Source organism: Pimephales promelas, chromosome 22, assembly GCF_988280905.1.
Source record: "Pimephales promelas chromosome 22, fPimPro1.hap1.1, whole genome shotgun sequence".
NCBI lineage: Eukaryota > Metazoa > Chordata > Actinopteri > Cypriniformes > Leuciscidae > Pimephales > Pimephales promelas.
In genome coordinates, this window is record NC_142790.1 from 7,476,045 (window position 1) to 7,493,590 (window position 17,546).

Below are 17,546 nucleotides of genomic sequence, written 5' to 3' on the forward strand. Positions count from 1 at the left end.
TGTTGACGGTGATATTAGCTGATTAGCTTTTGGAGACGGGAGGATGAACACTGAGGCGGGAGATCGTCGTTTCGGCCCCGTTCACCAGTAACAGCGGATTATCAGTGAATCCCTGTTGTCTCTGAGGAAGGTTTATAAAACGATCCAGTGTAAAACGATCACTACAGAGGCGGGTGTTGGGGGTGATCCTCAGCTTTTCATCAACAAGGTTGGCTCTCTAAAAACCTCTTCTTGATGTGATCGTTTTTAGGGGAATTTAAATGAAGATACCGATCTGTTTTGTACATGATCGCATCCAGGTAGTAGCCCATGCATGTCCATGTCGAAGGCATAGCTAGCTAGAAAACTGTAGGCTCAGCTGTAGTAACTAGTACTGACAGACACTCGCGATCAGAGGTGGAAGTAACGAATTACAACTACTCAGATTACTGTAAATTAAGTAGTTTTTTCGTGTACTTGTACTTTTATGAGTACATTTTTTAGTCTGTAATTTTTCTTGTACTTGAGTACAAATTAAGTTAAGTAATGTACTTCACTACTTTAAAAATGCCATTAATTACAAAGTACTTGTACAATTTGAATTCAACAATTATTCAAATCTTTGACCAGCATTTGGGTATCCAATGGAAATAACTGATCGTGGGCGGGCCAATAAAAACCCTTGTATTTGGAGCGGGAAAAAAGCCCGGTTCCTGGAGAGCTATATTCGTCCTCACATCCTTCAGTTTGTATTTTAGTGTTATCAAAGAACTCTGTTGTAATGGATATGGACATTCGAGACACTGAATTCATTGAAAATTCCGAAGAAATACCAGATGACGAATGCCCATGACCCCACATGGAGGAGTTGTTCTTATACAGAGGAAGGAAAGGAGACGTTTTATAGAAACTTTGTTTCTGCAGTGATATGTGATAGTTCAGTTGTTTTCGTTTTTAAAGTTGAGTAGACCTCACGATAATTTGACTAAAAACATCACTTGAAACATGAGCTTCAGCGTTACTCAGGTGACAAGCACATATACTGTAATAAAGATTTAGCATTGTAAACTTAGATTAAAAAGTTATATTGTATGTCATTGTCAACACATTGTTTTATTAATATTGAATCCGTGTTTTAAGCTTACAATGAAGAGTTTAATAATGACTCTTTCATAAAAACAGTATCTTGCCGGCCATGACCCACTGGCATAACAGTGTAACTGCACTGATTGTCAGACTGTCTAGATGGCACATTTGTGTCAGTGCTAAATGCTGATAACTTTTGAAATATTAGTAGGGTACTTTTGGAAATCTTTATTGTACAAAAAAAAAAGAAAAGAAAAAAAGAAGTTTATAAATAAAATAACCCAATAAGTTTATTTATTTTGCATTATAATTCATTAATAATAATAATCATATTAGACCATTTTTATAACTTGGTTTCCATAAAAGTAAATAAATATCACAGGCTAAAAGTAATTAGTAATTAGTACTTGAGTAGTTTTTGAGAGGGGTACTTTGTACTTTTACTTAAGTACATTTTTAACACCAGTACTTTTGCTTGTAATCGAGTATTATTTTAGCAACTACTTGTACTTGTACTTGAGTACAAATTTTCAGTACTCTTTCCACCTCTGCTCGCGATTGAACCGTGAATGCGAATGTGCTCGGGGAGTGTGTGTGGAGAGGGGGAGATCAGACTCTGTGCGTCATCAAATAGGGGGGTGTCCAGCAGCTCATGGGTTCCAGTGCGTCATCGAGCCCTGTTTTAGCCCCGCCTAATTAATCCGTAAAATTGCAATGGTGAAAAACTGTTTAACGGTCTAACTCCACATTTCAGTACTTCACAGTTCACAGACTTTGTAATATGTTTTAACAATACATATGTAACATTTATAATGTGTTTTAGAACTTTTTTGTAGAATTGCCTTTACAGGGACTTTAAATGACCTTCTAGGGTCATAGGGCTGGAACCTATGCCAGTTAGTGAGTTGCCTACTACATATTCCAAGTAGGGGTGTGCCATACCATACCATCCACGATAACTCCGGTATACATTTTTACTAGTGCTGGGCAATGATTAATCACGATTAATCGCACAAAAAAAAAATAAAAATAAAAAAAAAATACACACACATGCATGCATATATTTAAGAAATATCTGCATGTATGTCCAGTAAATACATTTAAACATAATTTGTATTATATATAAATATAAATATTTTATATATAAATAACACTTTTTTTCTTAAATATATACATGCATGTGTGTTTATTTATATATACAAAATAATTATACACAGTACACATACATATATTATCTAAACACAAACTTTTATGTTTGTTGCGATTAATCATGATGAATCGTTGCCCAGTACAAATAATTTACATGATTAAAATGTGTCATATCGCAATATCAGTGATATAGCGACGCAATGACCTATGGCATATGCATCTTCTCTCTCTCTCGTCTCTCAAAATGGGTTGCACAAGGCAAGCATCAAGCGTGCTGCAGGCGGCACTCTCATGCATTTAGGAGTCGGGACATGGCAGAATTGTCACTTGCACAATTGGGCCAGCAGTGCATCATAACTAAAGTTTATAATTTTCAAGTTTTTAAGTCTTTTCGGTTTAACCCCCTGGGGTCGCCCGTATCACCGCCGATACCAGCTCACTTTTTTCTTATCAGTGCAAAAGAGAGTCAAATTACTCTGTTGATTTTGATCTTACATGTAAGTGTTACACATCAGTCAAAACTGTTAAATTTCTTCTTTTATTTGTGTACACTCATATCAAAAACAAAATGTTGTTTTTCGTAAAAAAAAAAAGTAAATAAACATGATGCATGAAACATGATCTCCCTTCTCTCTCAATTTGAAGTTCATTCTGAAACGCGACATAAACTGATCTTTAAGTCAGCAAATACTTGCCATACACACGCGAGAGTTGTCTTTACAAAGCTTCAAGTCTCCATTTTTAAAAGATGTAAATCATAGCAAAAACAAATATTCTCTGTTTAAGTAATCCATATGAGAGCAATGACATGTTCAGTTCTCCAGGCCGAGCTGAGAAGCGCTAATGTAGTCACACCCACACGTGCGCAAGCTGTTCACATTCAAATAGAGCATCACAGTCCCGCCCACTGCGTGACAAGTACAGCCACAAGTAAATTTCCCATTCATTTCTCCCATTGACATTTCGTAAAATCCATTTCTAAAGAATATAAGAGCATGTCTGAGGATAATCAGCTACGGCTGAACTCATAAGCATACAACATATCATTTCGAGTGAAAAAACGAAGAGAAAATACAAAAAAAGTCAAGGGTACAAGCCTGTGTACATATTTTCATTTCCATGCAAAGGAACTACTCCTCCCATTAACCACCGCACCTCACTAAAGTCGACTGAAAGTCACCGTGAAAGAGCCTTTTGAGTGACTTCCAAATCTGACGACGGCCGCGTGAACTTTTTCCTCCAATGAATTTTATATAGTGAATGTACAGTGAAACTCCTTTTCCTCGATTTACTGAAGATTATGCACATGCTAAAACCTTGAGCATCTGGCTCGCTCATAGGCTAAGCTGTGGGTACTGCAGGGGCGTAGCCAATATTGGGCCAGGGCGGCACTGGCCCGCCCACATTACTCACTGGCCCGCCCAGGCAAGTTTGATAAAAAATACATTTTTAGTTTATTTTTATTATTCAAATGTGTTTAAGAAAATATATTAATATATACCTGATTTATTGTTGATTGCTGTGTGTGCTTAATTCGTTTTGCCGTATAAAATGCAACTGTCGAAGCAAGTTATAGAAAGCCTCCCTCCGGAACGTTATTGGTTGCTATGGTTTCTGGGGGTTCCGAACTCTCGGCGGCGCCAAAATAATGGCTAAATAATAGATTAAATTTATGTTTATTTTTCACCAAACCCTATCATATAGCACCGGACACTTGAAATATATGGCATGTGTCATGTGGTATAATTTTCATTTTCAAACAACACATCAGTGTAATTGATGGCATGATGCCAAGCTGAATTCTGCAACACTTTGGCATATTGACCCAACCCTGACCACACAACATCAATCGGGAACAGCCCTATTGCTCAAAAGTGATCAGCAATTAAACTCGTGATTGTTGTCATGCCTTCCAACCGGAGTTCCTATGACAGCCACCGGATGGCACTTATTATATTATGAATTGCATTTTGCATGACTAATTGCCTGGACTCATTGTATGCTGATTGCTTCCACCTGTGTACTACAATACATATTTTTTATATATTACAATAGTCATTTATGTTCTCCTATATAAGCCTTGTGTTGACTCATTCTTTGCAAAGTCTTACTGCATGTTAAGCATGTTAAGTTACACTGTGCGTTTTTGGCCACAAAATGTCCGTCTGAGACAAATTTAGCAAATCCTAAAAAATGTCTCTAATCCTAGTCTAAAATTTGAAGTCTTTGATCATTAGTTTGACATGTTCACTGACAACCGATTAATGACCGCTGCGATCAAATTTGACCTTCGATGAAATTCTGGCAGTGTCAGAAGATTATGACTTCTCCTACGACGACCATCAAATTGTCTTTGTTTTTCAAGACAAAGCCATGACCAAAATTAATGTTATGGCGCTTTTCCACTGCATGATACCATACGGCATGATTTGATATGGCACACTTTGGCGTTTTTCCACTGCATGGTACGGTACGGCTCGGCTCGGTACAGCTCACTTGTGGCGCTTTTCCGCTACATTGTACAGTACAGCTCGCTTTAAATGGTACCACCTCTGTTGAGGTTGAAAGCGTACGGTACCGATACTAAAATGTGACGTGAACACTTTTCAGACCACTGATTGGTCAGTCAGACAGAATCGTCACTACCAGCATCATTGTATTTGCGAGACATCAAACCCGCTAGATTTAAATAGCCAGTAACAGTCACTGCTATTGCACCTATTTTAAAACTATTGCTTGATTTCCAAAATAGAAATGGCTGAATCGTGTTCAGTGGACGAAGTGCAGACGTTCCTCTCGTTGGTTGCCGAAGAGCGGATAAACTATAACGGTCAGACTATAATCCCACCCACTTTGAAGCGGTACTAACTGCTGTGGAAAAGCAAACCGAGCTAAAGCAAAACGAGCTGTTCCGTGCCATGCTGAGCCGAGTCGTACCGCGCAGTGGCAAAGCGAAGCGAGCCGAACCATGCTGTGCCGAGCCGAACCGTACTGAGCAGTGGAAAAGCGCCATTAGAGATATCTTTGTAGTCATCATTTCTATTCTGTGTGTAATGCAGCTCACTGTAACAAAACATGTCATTGATTGATGATGATCTTAAACTCTGGGCAAGTTTTCTTGTGTGTGTCGGTTTTTAGCGTGTCTTGACTGCCATACAGTCTGACATTAATGACCACTGAGATCTTAGTGTGACATGACTTACAGCGATGATCATGTTCGTATAGTCTCACAAGCAACAATCATGAAGGACTATTATAAATTGTGTTACAATTTAGTGTTACTCTGCATTTCACGACGCTATATCTGATTTCAAGTATATTTATTTATATAGCGCTTTTCACAATATAGATTGCATCAAAGCAACTTCACAGTATCAATCAAAACATAATAACAATGTTTGTTTCTTAGTGGAAAAACATCCAAGTTTGGTAGAGCTGATCAAGGGTATTATTGATTGGTTAATTAATTTGAATACCCCCTGCCTATTCTTCTGCCTATCTTCCTGGATTACCCTGTGTCTTGGAACTTTTATTATTATCAGGATTAATTACACTGTGGTTTTGACCTAATGCATGTCGTATGCATTACGGTTATGGATTACACTCAATAGAGCTTGCGTTTGTTAGCCGTTTTACCTAAAATCACTTTTCACAAAAATCACAAATCATGTCTTGAATTACTCATAGTTGCAGTTTAATTACCTCAGCCATCCTTGCATAACATGCTTGCTTTTTTAATGCCCCTTAATTGCTGATTGCAGCTATGTATCAATTATTATTACTGCTCATAATAATGGTTATTAGTATTGTTTAAAAAAAAAATCCAACAAAAAAAAATCCACTTTCCCCCAGTAGTGTACATATCATCATCTAAGTGAAAAAAAATAATAAAAATTGTATCACCGCTCCCTTGTCTCCCTATGAATTAATTCAGAAAACAGAAGTTTCATCCTGGAGCCAGGATATATTTTAATCAATGTCACACTGAGAAACAAGTACAATCTGAATAGTGCTTGAGTCTAACCATATGAGTTTCTTGCTTTATTTTACAGAGCTCCTCGCTTTTTTTTACAGACCCCCTCTGTTGATATACAGTACAAGGAATCAGAACACTCATCTCAGCATGTGTGTATGTGTGTTTATACTTCCTCATGTTTTTCAGAGGGGCCAGCTGGTGTTTGATCAACAGTCAAACACATTTCAGGATGACACCAAGCTATTCTAATTCTAAAAAGTGTCTGATTGGATATTCACAGATGAAGAGAAAGTTCATGATCTTTCTCAAAAAGGATAATTCTGCCATACAGCCAAAAAAAAATCTCAGTTGTTTGTGAGTTCTGCATATATAAAATGGATCGTTCTGGATCACAGTAAAAAAGATGAGTGTATAAACCATGTCTTAGCGATTAGGGATGTGCCTAAACCGAACATCTTCTTCGGAATTCACTGATAATGGCTTCAAAATGAATAACGGATTCTACAGAATTACATAAAAAACATTGGCCAGAAACAGTAACTCTTTATGTTTCCTGCATAATATATGAGCCAGGGGATAGCACAGCACTTATTATAGACATTGTTATACATACTATACATAATACATACACCTCTAAAATCACTACACAATATAATGAATGTGTGAAGTGTAAACTCTATGAATGAAATGAGCACAAATAGCAGCATTGCTGTCTCTGCACAGGCTGAGGCAATCAAGAGCCTGCTCTAAAGTGCTACCAGGCAAACATGAGCAGCAACTCCGTCTGCTCGTCGTCAAGGGTATCCATTCCCCTGCAGTGTAAAAAATCAGAAAGCTGTCTGGCGGCCAGCTCAGCTGTGACGTCGAACACTGCGGCCGTTGCTGACATCAATCATCAAAGTACTCACGTCGCAGCTCACCGCCATCTCCTCCTTTGGACACATAAGCATCTGAGGTTGCTTTGAGATGTTCAATCATGCAGCCCACGAGTTCTCATGACAGCCCATACTCCCCGGAGAATAAACCCTATAGAAAATGAGTGGGGTGAACTGAAGAGTTCTGGGAATATGAAGAATCTGGAGAAATTCTGTATGGAGGAATGGTCTCTGATCTCCAAACTCATCAGGTATTATAGGAGAGAACTCAGAGCTGTTCTCAGATCTTTGTCACAGATCTCTGAGTGAGGATTGACAAAAATAGCAGGCAAGACAAGATAAAGTGAGGAAGAGGAGGTGATAACAGTCCAAACAGTAGGCAGGAAACGAGGGATGATGACAGGCAAGCAGGAAGAGCAACCGCTGTAAACAGTTCTTGCAGGGCAGAACAAGACCAGAATATACCAGCGATGGCCAGACAGGAACTCCATACTTCATACAACGGCCAAAGCCCTCTGGTATCTCACGTTCTGCACCAGGCTTGCTGATTGGCAAGGAGAGTAAGCAGCCAAGGACGCTCTGCTTGCAGGACAGGAACCAGAGACAGGAAAAAGACAAGACAGACAGGAACGATGGCAGAACTAATGCACTGCAAAAAAAAGTAACTTAGAGAAAAAAGAACAAATAACACTATAGACCTATTAACAAGACAATAACTAGGTAGCACAGAAGTACACAGAGGTCGCAATGTTTTTGACTAGTTGCCTCGCTGCCCTATCAGACAATAATTCTGCAGACAGCGTTTGCACATGAAGGTACCTCACAAAACTGTTTTCGGAAAGACTACTGAGGCAGCACTTATCAGTTTTCGGATGCAGCTGTGGAAATGGTGCGCACACTCATAAAAGGAACAGATGAGCACACTTAGACAAACGAAGACTAATCAATGACTAAACAAGAGGGTGTGGTAATTGGAAACAAGGAGGCAGGAACACAGGAGCACATGGTCAACACTACACAAAGAGAAAGACAAGACTGACAAAACTGTTAGAGGAGAACCTGCCTCCAGGTGTTCAAACCAGGCATAGAATTCCATGGTGACACCAACTGGGGAGGAGGTAAGGCGAAATCATGGAGGTCCAAAATTGACCAGGGACTGCAGAGGAAGGGATGGGGTGGTTGGAAACAGAACTGGGCAAAAAGTTCAAGGCTGACCAGGGAGGTGCCGGCTTAGGGAAATTAAGATGACCAGGAAACACAGAAGGTGGGATGGGAGGGGTGAGGACATGGTTAGTGGCACCTCTAAATTAGGCACCCTCTCCACTGGTAAGGGCTTCCTACTAGACTTGATATCGGGGGCAGGCTCGGATATGGTATCATAGGAAGACTCAGGGACAGTCTCTGTGGATATGATATGACTGGCAAAGGATTCCAAGGTCCTTAACAGACAGATAAGAAAACTCAGGAAAGGCCTCCATGGCCAGGACAGGAACAGTCTCTGGGAGCACATCATGATTGAGAGGAACAACTCTTGTGACAGAATCAACTTCTGTGGACATGATCTGACTGGTTAGACATGATTCTGGGACCAGTTGATCAGTTGATCCTGGTTCCAGTTGTCACGTGTCTGTCCTCTCTTGTATTGCACCTGGGTGTCTTTGTTATGTTGGCCCATGTGCTCTCGTTATTGTTTGATCCCTCCCTCTTGTTACCTGATTAGTGTTTGAGTTCTTCCACCTGTTCCCTCTTGATTTGTTCCCTTTTTAAGTCTCCTCATGTTTGCAGTCTTTGTCGGATAGTTGTTTTCCCAGTTTCCATGTGATGGTCTTCATGTTCAGAGTCAGTGTTTGTTCATCAATTTCAGTTTTGTTTAATGTCTCATTTATTGTGTTTTCCCCCTTGTGGGTTTTTGCTTTGTGTTTTGTTTTCTTTTGCTAATAAATCATCCGTTGCTGATCCGTTGAGTCCTCCTCTCCATTTTTTGTAACAGAACAATCCGACCATTTGAGGACTCAGCAGCATGGATGACGATGATTTTGACTGGATGTACGATGACGCTTGCATGGACGACAATGACTTGGATTGTCCAGACTACACAATCGTACATTTGGATCGACCCAGTTTTCCACTATCTGTCATGACGAAATGACAGAATCTGGCAGAATGAATATTTTTTTCAGGCCCTCGCTTTTATGGTTCATCAAAGGGAGGAGTCGGACCATCTGGTCAGGTTCTCGGAGACCCGTGGATGTCGTAGAGGAGGAGGAGAGGGTCCAGAAGAGGTTCAACAACACTCTCCATCCTGGCCCCCTTTCGATCCTGGGCCAGTGAGGGACAGCTCAGAGCCTACTTCTCGCCGTCATGGATGGAAAAGGAGGAGGAAACGCCCATCTGCACAGCGAGAGACTGTTCACGTCCTGTCTGTCCAGCGAGAGAATGTTCACGTCCCGTCTGCCCTGCGAGAGACTGTTCACGTCCCGTCTGCCCAGCGAGAGACTGATCACGTTCCGTCTGTCCAGTCTGGGACAGAGCCAGAGATCCCCTTTGGCGTGGCCACCAAGGTTGTGACGGACTATCTGGAGCATCTGGCTTGGATCTTGGAGATGCCAGTCTCTACTGTTCCAGAACCGGAGGCAGAGCTAGTGTCTGCTGTTCCAGAGCCGGAGACAGAGCCAGTGTCTGCTGTTCCAGAGCCGGAGGCAAAGCCAGTTTCTGCTGTTCCTGTGCCGGAGCTGGAGGCAGAGCCAGTGCCTGTTCCAGCGCCGGAGGCAGAGGCGGAGCCAGTGCCTGTTCTAGAGCTGGAGCCCATGTCGGTTCCAGACCCAGTGTTTGTTTCTGTGTTTGTGTCTGTCCTTGGGACCATTTCTGTTCTAGTGGCTGTTCCTGAGTCGATGTCTGCAGTTCCTGAGCCGGTGGCTGCTGTTCCAGAGCCGGAGCCAGAGCCAGTGCCTGTTCCAGAGCCGGAGGCAGAGCCAGTGCCTGTTCAAGAGCCGCAGACAGACCCAGTGCCTGTTCCAGAGCCGGAGGCAGAGCCAGTGCCTGTTCCAGAGCCAGAGGCAGAGCCAGTGCCTGTTCCAGAGCTGGAGCCAATGTCTGTTCCAGAGCTGGTGTCTGTTCCTAAGCCGGTGTCTGTTCCTGAGCCAGTGCTCCGCCCTGGCTGCCCGAGGGGTCTGCTCCGCCCTGGCCACCCAAGGGGTCTTCACCGCCCTGGCCGCCCGATGGACTCTGTGTTCTGCCCTGGCCGCCCGATGGACTTTGTGTCTCCTCTCCATTTTTTGTAACTGTAACGTGACACAAGTGGCCTTAATACATTGATTCACGGCTTTGTAAAATTTCACAAAGTGTTTTGAGGTGGTTTTGAACGAAATATTGAAGTCTATAATTAAGTATTTTTAAGTATAACAAATAATGTGTTTTGGTCATCAAATTAAAAATAACATTTAAATATTTATTTATATAATATTTGAATTTTGAAGTGCTGGAAAAAGATGTGTGAAGTACTTGAAAGCATTTCACTATTCCGGCCAAACTGGTTATAGTTAGTGTTACTATATTACATCCATGGTGAATGTTGCTGGTCTGTGGACGTAAAGTATTACTAGTTCATTCATGGCACAATGTTTTTCCTGGTTTCCACGTCAGTGCTGTTTGATGTAATAGAGATCTACAGTTAATAACGGAGAAATGTGAATGCTTCTCACTAGATCTCGCTGCGATGCTATTATTTCAGTGGTAAATTCAAATGTTTTCTTTGCTGGATCTCTTAGCGTTGTGTAGTAACAGTTTCGCTTGATCGAGTTCAACTCGCGCTGCGCCCTATGCGCTGCACAGATGTTGCTGGTCCGAACTGATAAACGATTTGTGAAGCACAGCACATAATAAGTAGCGCAGTTTCGTTCCGCTTTCATTACGCTTGCCATTTGATGTTGCACAACGTTGTGTTGGCTGCACTAGCGTGAATTTTGTCGGCAGGAAAAATGGTCCAAGGGATCGTTCGGTTTGTATACGTACGGAACCGGAAGCCTCGAACCGAAATGGTTCAATACGAATAAATACACCGTTACACCCCTTTGAGTCTCTATGTCATGAAGTGCACACATGCAAAGTCTCGCTCTCTCCCTCTCCCTTGTGCGCGTACGTTTGGAACACGTCTGATCTGTCTTTTATGCGCACTCTTGCTTGCTCGCTCTAGATTCCGGGAGATTTTAACTAATTTGCTAGTTAAAATCTCCCGGAATCTAGAGGAATCAATTCGGAATCAAGGACCCATTATCAATATGCGGGAGACTCCAAGAACGTCTGATAGCGATAAAATGCTCCAAGGTTTGGCTGCATTTCACATGTAAAATTATGCGTCAGAGTAAGTGTGGCAATTGTCTGAAGCCCATATAGAATGGGGTTGATGGCACGGGCGCCGCCTTCACGCTCTTACGTCGTCATATTATATTGGCGCGCATTATCTGATTTCATTGTGCGAAATGATTTCCAGGCGTTAGTGTAGAGTGGAGCTCAACCAAGTGGCAACCTCCCCGTCTCTCTCTTGAAACCAACACGGAAGTGAATTAAACTGAAATTCATCGAGTGGCCGCTTGAGGCTGGCTGCAAAAGCGAGTCAAATCTATATCTCTCCCATGTTAAAATGTCTAACTTCACAGCAGAAAAAAAAAACGAACAAAAAAACATTTTTACTGCCTGGTGGCCTTGTCTGCAGTCTGTTAGCCTCGTCACCCTCAGCTGTGTTTGTGCTTGTTTCTGGGATTATTTCATACAATTTAATACATGTATTATACCTTCGCCCATGCATGCCATCAGATTACGTCGTTGTTGAGTATGGAGAGCACAACCAGCGCTGTATTTCCAGTTGTTTCCCTCGCATGCACTAATGGATGTCTGACAGTTTCAGTGCTTTCTCTCCGTCCATGCAATAGATGTACACCATTGAATGATTTCTAGTGCATTTACTTGAACGTCTAAGGTAATATCTTTGGTTTGACCTGATCTGAGAGGTGGCCAAAATCAGATTGTAAAATGGACTGAATAAAGCTCTTCACGAACTTGATGTGCAATGCCATGCTGACTGAAATGTATGTGCATGAATCACTGTCAAACACACAAGCTTAGAGGAATATTGTAAGTAACTGTCTGCATGATAAAACATTTTTAACTAGTAAAATAATTATGCATCACAATACAAATAGTTGACTGCTTGTATGTTGTGTGTGATTTGTGTTATGTACTGTTAAATACATGCTAATTGCATAACTAATTGCCCCTTGTAGGGTTAATAAAGTTGATAAAGTAAAGTAAATAATAGTCTCACTTTTAGTTACGTCTTAACTATTATAATATTTCAAAGGGCAAAAACATGAACTTTTTTTGCTTTACTTTCTCAATTAGCTGTCACTATATCCCGAGGCAAGTAGCATATAGGATTATTCAGCACCTCAGCTCCACCCACGACCCGCCTCTTTGCCCATTATATTTTATCCGGTAGTGACAAAAGGTGACGCGCTGCCAAGATGGCGAAGGCCGGCCCTGCCTACTTTAGGCTTCAAAAACGCTCTTCAGAAACCCACGGGTGTGTCACGGGTGTGGGTGCAGGCAGAAGAACAGGCAGATTCCAAAAGGCTCCAATGCAAGGGTTTAATCACAAATACACAAGATACAGGCAGGCGGAACACGGGGTAACATTAACATCGACCGACAAAACTGACTAAAACAGAGGGAACTAAATACACTGAAGAATCAAACATAATGAGGTGAAGACAGGTGAAACAGATGAACAGGACGCTGAACGGGAGGCTGATGAGGGAGTGAGTTCAGGTGTGCAGACAAGAGGATCATGGGAAGTGTAGTGCTGGAGACGCAGACAGGATGGTGCAGACGAAGACTGTGACAGAACTCCCCCCTCCCGGGAGGCGTGACCTCACGCCGCATAACAGAGGAAGGAGGGGGGACGAACTGGGGCCTGGGCGGGGCGTGGCCAGGGCGGAGCAGGCTGAGGGCGTGGCCAGGGCGGAGCAGGCTGAGGGCGTGGCCAGGGTGGAGCAGGCTGAGGGCGAGACCAGGGCGGAGCAGGCTGAGGGCGTCCCCAGGGCGGAGCAGGCTGAGGGCGTCCCCAGGGCAAAGCAGGCTGAGGGCGTGGCCAGGGCGGAGCAGGCTGAGGGCGTGGCCAGGGCGGAGCAGGCTGAGGGCGAGACCAGGGCGGAGCAGCTGGAGGGAGGACCCCTGGTGGAGCCGATGGTAGTGGGGCTGGCAACACCAGGGGGCCGACTGACAGGGGCGGAGCGGATGGGAGAGGAGACCAGGGTGTAGCTGAGGGACCGACGATGATGGGTGCTGAGGAGGGACCGAGGGAGCAAGGGGACACCGCAGGCTCTGGTGACCGAAGTGCTGACAGGGGCACAGAGGGACACGGTGAGGTCAGAGTGCGTGAGGGCTGACGGGTGACTGGAGGGAGTGAGGAGTCCAACTGAACCGGGGGGGTGACATGACGGGGCGGAGCCAAGGGAAGGAAGTCCAAAGGTGAAGGGAGGATGACGAGGGAGTGCAGGGAGTTCGGAGGGACGAGGGAGCCTGGCCGAGCTGGTGGACTGTGGGACCATGGAGGAGCTGAGGGAGGTAGCAGCCACGGGGGAGCCGATGGGACCGGGGGCCGAGGAAGTGTCCAGATAGAGGAGGTGTGAAGCGAAGGCCGGGGATCCAACGACCCAGCTGGGTCAGGGGAGCTGGCAGACGGAGGGGCTGACGGATGCATGACGGGAGGAGGTGGGAGAGGGAGGCTGGGTGGGATCCTGGTCTCGGGCTCTGGCTCTGGCTGGACGGTCTCGGGCACTGGCTCTGGCTGGACGGTCTCGGGCTCTGGCTCTGGCTGGACGGTCTCGGGCTCTGGCTCTGGCTGGACGGTCTCGGGCTCTGGCTCTGGCTGGACGGTCTCGGGCTCTGGCTCTGGCTGGACGGTCTCGGGCTCTGGCTCTGGCTGGACGGTCTCGGGCTCTGGCTGGACGGTCTCGGGCTCGGGCTCTGGCTGGACGGTCTCGGGCTCTGGCTCTGGCTGGACGGTCTCGGGCTCTGGCTGGACGGTCTCTGGCGCAGGCTGGACGGTCTCTGGCGCTGGAGTGGGGCTGGTGCCGTCGTCCACGGTGAAAGAAGATCCACATGACACCAGCACCCACTCCACATAGGCCGCAAAGTCCCCTCGAGGCCCGTCTCCGGGCAGGCGTGCCTGGGTTTCAGCATTTAGGCCTGCCCGGAAGAACACACAGAGGCTGGTAACATCATAGTGAACGTGAGGTACCAAATCCAAATACCTCTGTGTGTGGGCCTCGAGGGATTGATCCTCCTGCTCCAGGAGGAGAATCTGTACAGCGGCTAAATCCATTATTAAATCCCTTTTAGGGGGTCGGTCGATCTGTCACGGGTGTGGGTGCAGGCAGAAGAACAGGCAGATTCCAAAAGGCTCCAATGCAAGGGTTTAATCACAAATACACAGGATACAGGCAGGCGGAACACGGGGTAACATTAACATCGACCGACAAAACTGACTAAAACAGAGGGAACTAAATACACTGAAGAATCAAACATAATGAGGTGAAGACAGGTGAAACAGATGAACAGGACGCTGAACGGGAGGCTGATGAGGGAGTGAGTTCAGGTGTGCAGACAAGAGGATCATGGGAAGTGTAGTGCTGGAGACGCAGACAGGATGGTGCAGACGAAGACTGTGACAGGGTGACGTCACAGATACTACGTCCATTTTTTTTACAGTCTATGAGCTTCACTCTAGTCTAAATTGATGGGCAGAGTAGTGGGAGTGGCCTGCGGACCTGAGTTGTGAGCATTGGTGTTAATATTAGGGTGATTAAATGGCAAAACGTAGAATAGGCATAAAGTAGGTGTTTGTTTAACAGTTATGCAATTATCTAGATATTCAATATACTGTAAAGCAACATGATTTAGATAACACATTTACATAACAATCCAAATCCTGTACATTTAAATAACACCCAAATCCTGATGATCAGTTCATTTCTCAGGTAGGCTACTGTATATGGACTTTGAAATAATGTTTCTTATGGCTCTTTGTCTGGGTAAATGATTCCATGACAACCCTGTAAATTTACATGTAAAACTTATCATTTCGTAACTATGTTGGCTATCATGAGCTATTCACAATTTCATACTTGCATATAATTTTGAGTGAGTAAGATTCAATGTGTATTTGGCCTGCTGTCCGGAGGGAGGGCTCCGAGCTCGGAATTCTGGCCGAACCAAGAGTACTGCCCCCGTATGTAAGTGATTTTTAAAAAGAGGAGTGTGGATAACTAGGAGTGTGGAGAAGGGGTGGTTTAGTCAGACAATTTGTGACCTTTTTTCTTTTTTAGGCATAATTAGCGAATGGGGCAGATGTAGGCAACCTAAAACACAGTAAACATCTCCAATTGTCTATCAAATTATGAATTACAATCTTTTGTGTAACACAAAATGCAATATGGCCCTGAATGTATTTTTTGAAATCTTAAAAAGTGTTACTGTTGCCACTATCAGTGCAGTGGCAATGGCTCATCTTCACAGATGAGCACCTGCAACATCAAAACACTAAATGTGCAATATGTGTAAAATGTATTTCTTTAATGGTTGAAAAACACTTATCTTATCAAAAACATTGACTAGTTTATTTATAGGCCTATATGTATATATATATATATATATATATATATATATATATATATATATATATATATATTAGGGCTGTGCAAAAATTAATTGCGATTAATCGCATCCAAAATAAAAGTCTGAGTTTACATAATATATATTTGTGTGTGCTGTATATAATTATTTTGTATATATAAATACCTATGCATGCATGTATATAATTATTTGTGCTTAAATTCTGTATATGTATATAAATACATAATCTATATTATATAAATATAAATATTTTATATACGAATAACACATTTTCTTAAATAAATACATACATGTGTGTGTATTTATATATACAAAATAATTATATACAGCACACACAAATATATATGTAAACACAGACCTTTATTTTAGATGCGATTAATCGCAATTAATTTTTGCACAGCCCTAATAAATATGTGTGTGTGTGTGTTTATGATAAGATTAAAATGTTTCTCAGTTTTAGAATGAAACACAACATTCAAATGCAAAAATGCGCCCTCCCCCATTTTAAACTAACTCAAGCCAGCTCCTGAGATTAGGCTGGCTATCCAGTATGTCGTTTTTTCCCTGGCTCACAACTGAGCTCCCAAGCATGCTTCAATGAGCATTAATACTTAAGGATCACCATATGCTAATATTAAAATTAACGTATATATTTTCAAAGTCTAGTTTGTTCTGTTATCTCTGTGTGAAAGGGACTTCTGTAAATTAGATGTGAAAAGGGGGCGTGTTTCAAGATACGCAATGGAGTAGACCAAACTAATTAACACAGAGGGAGGGCAACACACTCGCATGCACACAAAACACACTCCGTAGGCCTATGTCACGAAAAAATTGAAGATCGGAAGTACATCTTTTAGTAGGGATACGGCTGTTCTGGTTAGCTTTTTACAATGGTGGAGTCATAGATACCGCTGGACCAAATCTCTCCACAATGCTTAATGGCGACAAATAGTGGCCAGCCAGGGGAATTGCAGCCTTGCAAATTTCCAAAACTACAATCAATTAACTATTTAGACCATATGTCACCGAATGTTAAAATTAGATATCAAGAAGAGACTAACATACTCGAAATGTGTGATCTATATACAGCACCCGCTGATGTTTCCATTGATTTGAAGCTGGCAAAGTCACTACCAGGCTTGGAGTTTGGAGATATTTACATAAGTTATAGATAATCTATACCTTATACTGCACAAAAAAATGAAAGCCTAAAAAGTACAGATAGCTATCTTCTTTTCAAGAGTGGGTGGGTTAACAACACTGTCGTATGGGAGGTAAAAACAGAAATAACTGCATAATCAAAGCAAAGGTCCATTTACTTATGTTTGCTATAACGTTACACAAAGTGACATCTGTTCCATTGTGTGATGAAGTCTTCATCTGAATATGTACACCCTGTCTGCTGGCGAATGACAGCTTGATAAGTAGTACAAAATAAAATGGCCTTTTCCCACCATAGTTGCCATTGGCTTACTTATTTAATTTAATATTCAACAATGATATTGATCTGCCTGCATTGACACTATTATACAAGAACTAAATTGAGCTGGGTGATGAAATCACAGTTTACTCCAGAGCGGCTATATATATATATATATATATATATATATATATATATATATATATATTAGGGCTGTGCAAAAGTTAATTGCGATTAATCGCATCCAAAATAAAAGTCTGTGTTTACATAATATATTTGTGTGTGCTGTAGATAATTATTTTGTATATATAAATACCTATGCATGCATGTATATATTTAAGAATTATTTGCGCTTAAATTCTGTATATAT

General features: G+C 42.6%; 1 protein-coding gene and 1 pseudogene across 1 annotated transcript in view; both read right to left on the minus strand.

Annotated features, from left to right (window-relative positions):
- myripb (myosin VIIA and Rab interacting protein b) overlaps positions 1-17,546 on the minus strand; it is a 298,451-nt gene that overhangs the window by 222,639 nt on the left and 58,266 nt on the right. The window lies entirely within an intron of this gene.
- LOC148969521 (uncharacterized) lies at positions 8,454-14,446 on the minus strand (annotated as a pseudogene).